This window comes from Ambystoma mexicanum, chromosome 2q, assembly GCF_040938575.1.
Source record: "Ambystoma mexicanum isolate Mex_15411 chromosome 2q, UKY_AmexF1_1, whole genome shotgun sequence".
Classification (NCBI taxonomy): Eukaryota; Metazoa; Chordata; class Amphibia; order Caudata; family Ambystomatidae; genus Ambystoma; species Ambystoma mexicanum.
The window spans coordinates 608,983,920-608,995,855 of record NC_090924.1 but is presented as its reverse complement, the minus strand read 5'-3'; positions in this window follow the sequence as shown (position 1 = coordinate 608,995,855).

Below are 11,936 nucleotides of genomic sequence, written 5' to 3'. Positions count from 1 at the left end.
TAACTGGGTTTCAATGCGCCCCTGCATCAGAAGCAGGATGGAGAGCTCATCCTTCCAAACCCTAAGGTGAGGCTTCACGGGGAATCGTGGAGGAGGTATCGTGGAGGGTTGGAAGGGAGTGGGAGGCTTGAGCATTGTTCCACAGTTGGTAATACTCCCTTTTCACGCACAGGCGGGTATCCAACGAGCCAGGGAAGCCAGAATAGAGGGGCCCTTCCTGTCCATCTTCAGAGTTCTGCGCCTTCGACGCCGCGCCTCCGTGGGAACCAGGTGAGCGTTACAGAACGCGAAGCCTTACCACAATTTCCCACCTGGGCGCTATGGAGACTTCCGAGACAGATCAGCTGGCCCATCTTTTAGGGGAATTACGGGCAGAAGTGCACTCAGCCCGCCAGGAGACTAATGCTCTCAGAAGGGAACTAATCCTATCCAAGGAAAGAACTGATGATCTGGCCAAAAGGTTATTGCAGGGCCAGGCAGAGCACACTCCTTTACCTGTTTCCGGAGATATTTCTACAACAATGGGTTCGAATAACCCGGTACAAATCAATCTACCTGGACACATGCCTTTGGCCCCGCCGGAACGTTTTGCGGGGGATCCCAAGAAATATGCAGTTTTTATGAACCAATGCCGTTTACACTTTTTATGCAGGCCCGGGGCCTTCCCCAACGACCAGACCAAAGTAGCCTTTGTACTATCTTACCTCAGTGGCTGTGCTGCCGATTGGTCTATTCCATTGGTAAATCAGGATGATCCCATTCTCCGGGATTTCCAGGGCTTCCAGGCCAGCATGGAAAGATTGTTCGCTCGACACTCGCAGGGACAGGCCCTTGACAACGAACTGCTATCCTTACGACAAGGTAATCAGGATCTTTTGTCCTATATCGCCACCTTTAATAGACTAGTTGTGGAAACCGGATGGCCTGAAAATTAAAGGATCACATTGTTTCATCGAGGCCTGCGCGGAGAGCTTAAAGATGTTATAGCTCAGATAGTAGATCCACCCCAGGCCTGCGCAGACTACATAGACTTAGTGGTTCAACTTGATCACAGACTTCAAAATAGAAAAGCAGATCGGCTCAAGTATGAAACCAGAGTACCTATCAAGACCCACGTTAACTCCAAGAGTACTGACGTTTCCGAACCTATGCAAATTGGCAGTGTTAAAGGACCATTAACGCAGAAGGAACGAGAGAGAAGGCGACAAATGCAACTTTGTCTGTATTGCGGAACTTCCGGTCACTTTCTTCAAAGTTGTCCAGTTAAACCACCCAAGAAGGTGGTTGGAGCCACTGATAACGAGTTATTGACACCTGGTTCGGGAAACGACCTAGCCCGACAAGCGTAGGGGTCCGCTTGCCGAGCTTGAAAACAAACTCTTTGACCTCGCATTTTGTCATGCCAATGGTGCTTGTGAACCCAAAACAGCCTCAGCAGTTGCATGCTATAAAAGCATACATAGACAGTGGAGCTATTGGAAATTACATAGACCGTGAATTGGCTTCCAGGATTAAGCTTCCTCTCCGCCCGAAAGTAACCCAAGATGTAATTACTACAGTTGATGGAACCGAAATAGCCTCAGGGCCTGTAACGCATTCCACAGTTGAAATCACTCTGGTGGGTCAGGACGGACATCGGGAAGCAATCGTGTTTGATGTGATCAAGGCCCCACAATTTCAAGTACTTCTTGGAATCCCTTGGTTAGAAACACATAATCCGAGAATAGACTGGCGAGCAAAGAAGAAACTTTTCCTGATTGTGAACCAACCTGTTACCCAAGGAATCCAGCTATGGGTCTAGCCTCTGTAACTTCCACCCCTGTACAGCTACCATCTGAATACCAAGAATTCCAAGACGTTTTTCAGAAAGAGCAGGCTAACACCTTACCTCCCCATCGATCTTACGATTGCCAAATCGACTTGGTACCCAATGCACAACTACCTTGTAGTAGGATTTATGCTCTTACTGAACCTGAGAACCTGCATTTGCGCCAGTATTTGGATCAATACCTGGCCAATGGTTTCATTCGCCCATCAAAGTCACCAGTCTCTTCCGCTTTGTTCTTCGTACCTAAAAAGGAAGGAGACCTTAGGGCCTGTATTGACTACCGCGCCCTAAATCAGATAACGATTAAGAATCGTTACCCTTTGCCCCTGATACCTGAGCTTATCGACCAAGTAAAAGATGCTCGTGTGTACACCAAGCTAGATCTCCGAGGAGCTTACCACCTGGTACGTATAAAAGAGGGCGACGAGTGGAAGACTGCATTCCGCACCAAATTTGGGCTCTTCAAATATCAAGTAATGCCCTTCGGTTTGTGCAACGCACCTGCCGCCTCTCAGTACTTCATGAATGATGTTCTTCAGGAACTTATCGATGTTTGTGTCATCGTTTATATTGACGACATCCTGGTGTATTCCTCCTCAGAATCTGATCACAGAAACCATGTTAGGGCAGTTCTTGAGAAATTGCGCCAGCACAAATTATTTGCCAAGCTCGAAAAATGCGTTTTTCATACCACAGAAGTGGAGTTTCTCGGATTCATCCTGACACCTCAAGGAATCCGAATGGACTCGCGGAAAGTGGACGCCATTCTCAAATGGCCATCTCCTAGCTCTGTGAAGGGAGTGCAAAGCATGCTTGGCTTTGCCAATTTCTATCGAAGGTTCATCCTGGAATTTTCTCGAACTGTTCAACCCATCACAGCTCTCCTAAAGAAAAATAAACGCTTTGAATGGACTCTTGAGGCTGAACAAGCCTTTCAGGACCTGAAAACCAAATTCACCTCTGCACCTGTATTGAAGCACCCGCGCCCAGATCTCCCTTACATCGTGGAAACCGATGCATCCAGTTCGGCCATGGGAGCTGTCCTGTCGCAAAGAGACCCAGAAACTAACCAACTACACCCTGTAGCCTTTTGGTCCAGAAAATTCTCTCCACCTGAACTCAATTACGCAATTACCGACAAAGAACTACTGGCTATTAAATCAGCTTTCAAGGCTTGGCGTCACTATCTTCTCGGTGCAAGACACACCATCACCGTAATTACGGACCACAGAAATTTGCAGTATTTAAAGACTGCCAAAGCTCAATCTTCGCGACAACTCCGATGGGCTTTATTCTTTGCGGAATTTGATTTTGTAATTACCTATCGCCCTGGCTGCAAGAATGGTAAGGCAGATGCCTTATCCCGGATGGGCATGGAAGAACCCAATTCGAGTTTAGAACCTGTGCCAATCATACCGGAACAAAGAATTCTGGGCTTGACTTCATTGCAAACCATTGAGGACATCCAAGCTCAAGTAAAACAGCTTTTTGACTCTTCTGCCTTACTGGAATGGAGTCAAAAGGGTCCTCACTACACCGTTAAGGATGATTTACCCTACTTCAAGAGCGGTTATTTCTGCCAAGTAAAGAATTGCAGGAACTTGTCATTACCCGTCATCATGAATCATTAATGGAAGGACACCCCGGTATCGCGAAAACAGAAGAAAAGATCAAACGCCACTTCTGGTGGCCTTCTTGGAGAAAAGACATAAAGTCATTTGTGTTGTCTTGCGGAATCTGTGCCCAAAATAAGAGTCAAAAGAAAAGGCCAGCCGGCCTACTTCAACCTTTGGACATTCCACCAGCACCTTGGCACACCTTGTCAATGGACTCTATAACTGACCTGCCTCCTTGTGGTGGTTACAACACGATTCTCGTAATAGTGGATCTATTCTCCAAAATGGCCCATTTTATCCCTTTGAAAGGATTGCCGTCAGCTTCCACCTTGGCCAAGGAATTTATGGAAAATATAGTGCGGTTACATGGTTTCCCTTCCATATTAGTCTCAGACCGTGGAAGTCAATTTATCTCCCACTTTTGGAAGAAATGTTGCCAACTAGCACAAATAGACGTGCGGTTATCCACCAGCCACCACCCCCAGACCGACGGACAAACCGAGAGAACGAATCAGACTCTCGAGCAATATCTGCGGTGCATGTTACACCAATCCGAGTTGAATTGGAAGGACATCCTTTGGATTGCAGAATATGCATACAACAATTCAGTGCATTCTGGAACCGGACAGACTCCTTTTTTTTTACCCTGTATGGTCACCATCCTCGGACCTCTGACCTAGATCCACCTCTGACCCTGGAGATGCCTGCAGTAAATCACCTACATTCCACAATAACCCAAGCCTTCAAAGAAGCTACAACCCACTTACAGCAAGCCAAGAAAAAGTATAAAGAAAACGCTGATTTGCACCGAAGTAAAACTCCTCCTTACCAAGTAGGAGATCAGGTATGGCTAGCAACTAAACATCTACCCCTCAAGGGTCAGCGAACTTTTAATCCCAGATTCATTGGGCCTTATCCCATCAAAGCTATTATCAACCCAGTGGCCTTTAAACTCGATTTACCATCCAACATGCGGATTCATCCCGTTTTTCACGCATCTCTTCTAAAACCAGTACAACCTGGAACCAGACTGTCTGAGCCCCCAGGCCCTGTCCAAATTGATGGAGAATTAGAATTCGAAGTGAAAGACATTTTAGATTCCAAGATAGTTAAGTCGAAACTCTTCTATCTTGTTGATTGGAAAGGATATGGACCTCAGGAAAGATCTTGGGAACCCAGTAACTATGTTCACGCACCACGATTAATTCAAAGATTCCATCGAAGATTCCCGCACAAACCAAAACCCCCGGAGGAAAAGACCTTGGGAGGGGCCTTGAGGGGGGGTACTGTCATGATGCCTACCTCTAAGGAGCCAGGCCGGGCCCAGCAACCCCAGAGGCAGACATCATTTTCCCCAGGGAAGTCTCAGCGGGCCCAAGTCGGGGCCCTTTGGACTCAGTCCTGGCGCCTTAGGCGCCAGGCTCATAGCGGACCCCAGTCCTGGCGCCTTAGGCGCCAGGCTCATAGAAGAGGATATGTGTTTAAGTGCTTGGGTGCACACTTACCTGATGCAGACCTTGCTGCTTCATCCAGGCCCTCTTGAGGCCTGAATGGGACTACTTAACCTGTAGGACTACTTCACCACCCGGGTGTGGTCGGGGAAGGATACATACCTGATTGGTGGAAGGATACATACCAGGAACTTCTTCCAAGGCTATTTAAACCCCACCCGAACAGCCACACATGCTTCGCGTTGTTCTGCACCTAGCAGCTGGACGCTCACCGTGTCAGCTCCTGCATCCTGACTTCAGCCACGCCTGCCAGCACCCTGGAACACCTGCAAGGGGAGAAAGGAAGAGAATAGGAGAAGAAAAGCCCTTACCTGCTAAATCTGCATCCCGGAGTCATTTCTCCAACGGCCCTGAAAAGGAAGACATCATTTTAAAGGCATTCGTTTCGATCGCTGCAGCGCTGCATTTTACTCACCTTTGCCAGGCGCTTCCATCTTCAGCAGCGATCTTCCGGATTCAGCTACGCCCCGGCGCCTAGAGGAAAAAAGACAAGAACAAAGGTGAGAGGGAGAAAAGGAATAAGGAAAGCTCAGTTTCCTTTTAAGTCTTACCTGTTGGATTATTCCCACTGCATTTCGGGTCCTGCCGCTTCCTGGCATCTCCGGACCCCGGCCCCTATGGGGAAAAAAGACAAAGACATTGAATGAGCGAATGCAAAGACATTACCTGAGCGCTCATCCAGAACTGTTTCACTTCGGGTCGGCGCCATATCTCCGGCACTCCGAACCCCGGCCCCTAAGGGGAAAAAGACATAAGCATTAGCGCTTGCTGCAATTAGACAACGAACATTATTATTAAGCTTGAACTTTTGAACAGAACTTTTACAGCGCCTTACCTGAACAGTCAAGCTTACCTGAACTCCCATCAATCCTCAATCCAGTGAAGTAACTGGGTTTCAACGCGCCCCTGCATCAGAAGCAGGATGGAGAGCTCATCCTTCCAAACCCTAAGGTGAGGCTTCACGGGGAATCGTGGAGGAGGTATCGTGGAGGGTTGGAAGGGAGTGGGAGGCTTGAGCATTGTTCCACAGTTGGTAATACTCCCTTTTCACGCACAGGAGGGTATCCAACGAGCCAGGGAAGCCAGAATAGAGGGGCCCTTCCTGTCCATCTTCAGAGATCTGCGCCTTCGACGCCGCGCCTCCGTGGGAACCAGGTGAGCGTTACAGATATATCAGGGTGAGCCGCAAGCAGCTCAGAGGTATATAGGTTTTCGTAAAAAGTGGCGAAGCTCTCGGGTATCGAGTGGAGTGGATGTATCACGAGGTTGGTGGGCTCTTTTATCTCTTTCACCTTGCGTTCTTCCCTCCTTTGCCTGAGCCTGGCGGCTAAGAGTGCATCAGCCTTGTCCCCCTTCTCATAATATGTCTGTTTCAGGAATTGCAACTTCCGCACCACCTGACCATGTTCTAACAGCCGTAGTTCCTCTCTTTTACGTTGGGCCATGTCTAGTTTGGAGGAGTCCACCGTCGTTTCGTCTATTATTCCCGCTTCCAGCTGGTATATTTCTTTGCGGAGTTTGTTTTCTACAATTTTACGCTCTCTCTTTTTAGAGGAGCCCTCACATATTAATGTACCTCTCCACGTGGCCTTCCCCGCTTCCCAGATCACCTGTTTGGAGACCTCCCCGTTGTCATTCGTCTTGAAATATTCTTCGATCTCGGTTTCCATTTCATTCCTGAACGCCGCGTCGGTCCAGAGGGACTCGTTGCATCGCCAGGATCCCCCAGCGGCAGGCAGGTCGGCCCAGTCGACATCTGCTAGGACCATGTCATGATCTGTCCATGTTGTCGGGACAATGTTGGTATGACTTGTTGACCTTGCAAGGTCAGGTGCGAGGAATATATAGTCTATGCGTGAGAATGTGCGATGGGGGTTCGAGTAGAAGGTGAAACCCCCTTCGTCAGGATGTTGTATTCTTCACACATCTCGTAGATCGTAAAGTTCCATCATGGCAGCGAATTCAGTGCGATCCCCTCTATGCTGGGCCCGCGTGTCGGGGTTGCCTGGCTTCCAGTCAACAGATGGGTTCGCACACTGATTAAAGTCGCCTCCTATAATGAGGTGGCCTGCAGTCTCTAGTACTATTTTGGGAATCGTTCTCCGAAGGAATGCAGCTTGTCCGCTATTAGGCGAGTATATGGTAGCAATCGTGACCTGAACTCTTGCGATTTTCCCCACTATCAGGAGGGTTCATTCACTCACATCCGACCAGGTCTTCTCTAGCTCAAAGCCTACTCCCTTCCTGATGAGGATCCCAACCCCTCCCTTCCTGAGTGGGCCTGAGCCCCAGAATTCCAAACCCCCCCGATTCCCCAGGACCGTTCGCTCCTCTCCTCTGGCAAATTTCGTCTCTTGTATGAGGAGAATGTCAATGTCGGATCTTCGGAATTCTCTGTACACTAGCGATCTCTTAGTAGGGGAGTTCAGTCCCTTCACATTGATAGTCCCAATTCTGAGGAGACCCTTGCCCTTAGACTTCTCATGTGATGCCATCAGCGGTTTGGAGACTAGGATCTCTCACCATCAGCGAGCAGAAAGGCAAATGGGTGCCCTGTGTCATCTTGGCTGTGATACTTCGGAGCAAACATATTGTTATCTGTACATGTCCCAAGTGTTCGTTACCTCTCTCCCCTTTTCTCGTATTCCACCATAATTGGTGGTGCTCGCTTGAGCTTGCAAACAGGGGGTGCTGCATTGGCAGCTGTTGACGGTGTCCGTGACAGACTGGATGAGAGTTTGCAGTCCGTCGGCGGACCATCAGTAGGGACCGTTGACCTATGGTCCCGAGCAAATTTACCATCATAACTTAAGGGTGAGCCCCCATCTCTTCTCCCCTTCCCCCAAACATTATGCAATTTTAACAGTAATAACAATAAACATGTGAAAGTTTCAATGTTACGTGTGGCTTTCAGGACTTTCCGCAGGAGTCCACGTCATCTCCCATTCCTGGGGGTGCCCTGTCCGCAGCGTGTGATTCCGCTATGTTGCATCCCCCGCGGGAGACAGTGCCACGTGTTTTAGATATGACTGTAGCTAGCACAATTCCAGCGCGGCTTCTCTTGGCTAATCATGATCGGGGGTGTTGTTGGGGCGTCTAAATTTTCTCAATCCCTTTACCCTCTTGCGCCTCGAGCCCTGGAGCTCCCACTGCGATCCCGGTCGTCCGTCGTCGCTGCCTTCCTTGCTCCGCGGGTCTGCACCGAGGAGATCAACGATGCAGTCTTTGATTTCGTCTTCAGAGCGTAGGACTATTTTCCTGCTGCCGTGCTCAAATGTAAGCGAGAAGGGGTATCCCCATCTATACCTTGTGCCCTGGTCCTTGAGCCATTTCGTGAGGGGGCTGCAAAGGCGTCTCAGGGCTAAAGTTAACGAGGATAGATCTTGGAAGATGGTGATTTGAGCGCCTCCCATTGTGAGCGGGCCTCCAGACCTGGCCTTCTCAAGAATTCTAGCTTTGTCTTGGTATCGGTGAAACCTGGCCAGAACAGACCGCCGGTTGGCCCACCGGCTCTATGTATGCATTCGGTTTTGGGCTCGTCGATGTCTTCATCGGCGGTCAATATTCTAATGATGTCGTGGATGGTGTCTTTGAGATCTTTTTCAGTTTCACCTTCGCGTTCCGGAATGCCGAAAAAGCAGAGGTTATTTCTCCTTTCTCTGTTTTCTAAACCATCCATCTTGAGCCTCGCCTCGACTTCTCTTTTTTCGATGTTTCGGATCCGTACGTCCATCTGAACTTCAAGGGTGTCGATCGAGGCCTGGTTATTTTCCACGCTTTCCAATCGTTCTTCGAATCTGTCCATCCTCTGAGTGATTTTGTCGATCTTGCCGCCGAGGTTAGCTCCCATGTTTTTTATTTCGTTCAATAGTGTGGCGATGTCTCCTTTGGTGGTGGCGGCACCCGCTTCCGATGGGTCCGTGGTCATTGCACCTGTAGATCCGCAAGGCAAGACGTACGGTTCGTAGGCAAATCTGGCCAGTTTGTGGCATAAGTCCATGCGACAAAATCCTGGTTAGAAGATGCACACGCCCCTGAGCAGGGGGCCCTACCCTCTATGAGGATGCTCGGGTTGTGGGATCCATATTGTCTCCGGTCTCCAGCACTTCGTATGATGTGGGACAGCTCCTTGGTTCAGCTCCGCGGGCCCCAAACGGGGGGTATGTGTGGTTCTGGGGTGCGCAATTGGAGGAAGTCCAACCGACCGCTCTTCTCCCTCTGGCGTAGTATGTTTTGCAGGGAGTGGCAGGGTTGGAGGGTCACGCGTGTTACACGGCACCGCCAGGCGCGGGCTCTGGTACCGCGGAGTTTTGCGTAAAAGTCTCTCACTCACCCCGTGCAGCTGGCCCGGTATCCTTGGGAGTCTTTGGGCTCACTGTCTCACGCGGGCGAGGGATCACCACCACAAGCTTAGGGCACAGATGCGCACCGCGGGTAACGCCTATCGCACGGGCCACACTACGCCAGGCTTCGGGCCCTCCGTGGCGCAGCGGTTAGGCACTTCTGAAACTGCCGAGTTCCGCTTATGGGGACCGCAGGGACGGAGCTCACGCAGGAGAGATACTCATCCGTGCGCCCCCTGGTGGCCGATCCTCACTATAAGACTTTTTGCTTCAAGGATAACGTCAAGCATGCATGTTACTCGAAGAGGTTTACTTCTAGGTGAATGTCAAGCAAGCATGTCACTAGAAGAGGCTTTTGCTTCAAGGAAAATATTAAGTACGCATGTCACTTGAAGAGGTTTGCTTCAAGGAGAACGTGAAGCACACATGTCACTAGAATAGGTTTTTGCTTCAAGGAGAATGTCAAGCACGCATGTCACTAGAAGAGGTTTTTGCTTCAAGGAGAATCAAGCACACATGTCACTAGAAGACGTTTTTGCTTCAAGGATAACATCAAGCACGTATGTCACTAGAAGAGGTTTACTGTGAGGAGAACGTCAAGCACACATGTCACTAGAATAGGTTTTTGCTTCAAGGAGAATGTCAAGCACGCATGTCACTAGAAGAGGTTTTTGCTTCAAGGAGAATCAAGCACACATGTCACTAGAAGACGTTTTTGCTTCAAGGATAACATCAAGCACGTATGTCACTAGAAGAGGTTTACTGTGAGGAGAACGTCAAGCACGCATGTCACTAGAAGAGGGTTTTGCTTTAAGGAAAATGTCAAGCATGCATGTCACTAGAAGAGGTTTCCTTCGAGGAGAACGTCAAGCATGCATGTCACTAGAAGAGGTTTTTGCTTCAAGAAGACCGTCAAGCATGGGGCGCTGTTGCGCGCATTCACAATGGCTGGCTGTTACGCTCACCTGGTATCCACGGGTGCGCCACACAATACTGGATGGACATCTAAGCGATATCCCGGACTCTCTCTGCTTGGTTACGTGCCAGACCTTGGGTAGCACCTATAACAGGAGAATGGAGGGTTAGGATACTGATTCTGTGATGGGTGGACTCCCACCTCCCTCTGGTCCAAATCCCCTCCCTTGGGGTTATTGCTCACCTTAGGTTTTTGTGCGTTGAACTCTCTGTCCTGCGTATCTGTGCAGGGGCGCGTGGTTGATGTGGGCGTTCCGTGTACCTAGTTGCTTCACTGGTCCATATGCCCTTATGTCGGTCCAGACCGGCTGTGACTCTGACTCTGCTTGCTGTGTTCCAGGTGAGTTATAATGTCTTTTCAGTCTTTATTCTATCTCTTCCTTTCCCTTTGTTTTCTCTGTCTTCTTAGCGTCTTTGCTCCACTACGCTGTTCCCTAACAATGTCTCTTTTGGTTTTCACAGGGATGATGCTGATTTTTGGAGTTGCCGTGCCGGATGGCGAAAACCACAGTGAGTTATTGGTGCGCGGAGCGCTTCGCTGTTTGTTAGTGTTAATTGCTAACCTGTGTTCTCTTTCCTTCTTTGTCCAGGTTGCGGCGATGTTTCGGAGTGATGAGTGATCGAAGCGCTGCTTGCCCAGGTAAGAATTTTTGTTAATGCTGTCATTGTTCCTTTAACTTTGCAGGCTGCAGTGAAATCCGGAGATGGAGGAGGTAAGCGAAGCGCAGGATGGTTTCAGGACCGGTTACTCACAGGTAAGTGTTCTTTCTCGCTAATGCTGTTCTTGTTCTTCCAGGTTAGAAATGGAATACGGATCGAGGATTCAAGATCGGGCCGCCTGGTAAGCAGATGAGCAGGAGCTGAACACGGTGAGCGTTACGCTGCAGGAGTGCAGAATAACGCGAAGCTCCAGGCCAAGTAGTTCCAGGCCCAGCCACACCCAAAACACTTGACCGCATGGCTTGGTTCTAAAGAACTGAGCTGTGTAATAGGTCTCCATGTTGGATTAAGGTCCAAAACTGGTGTTGCTTTATTCCTGATAATGAGCCTGGCGCCAAAGGTACCAGGACTGACTCCATGTATGTTTCTGATGGAGTTTTAAGGCCCTTGAGGCCAGTGTGAAGGGCCTTAGCCCTACTGCTGCCAGGGGGCTGTTATACCTGAGGGGTTCAGGGGCATGGATCATGACACCGCCTGAGTCTGTAGCTCTATCTAGAGCAAGCTCCTTCCTGCTGATCCTGTTGTATTGGTGCTGCGTTAATACTTTTGACTACTGCAAATCGAATCCATCTGAGCTTCTAGAGGTGCTGCTCGATTGGCGAGCCCCAGGAAGGAACCGTTACAGAGGAAATTCTGCATCTCTGAACACTGCCTCGCTTCTCCGTGGCGGCCCGTGCCGCGGCTCCATGGCTTGCTGATCCTGAGGCGTGCGAGTCCTGTGGTTCCCAGGCCTGGCTGGAGGAGGGGCAGCTGCCTCGTAGAACTGAGTGGCCTCCCTTGTCATCATCCTGACAGCCCGACATCTACCTCCATCGAGCCCCTGCCAACAGCCTGCCACTTTTGTGCTGAGCTCCCGGCACCCATCCCAGGTGCCTCCTGAGCCTCCCAAGCCACACCAGCCTTCCATTAAATACCTATTGGGACCCAGCGGTAAACTGGGAAG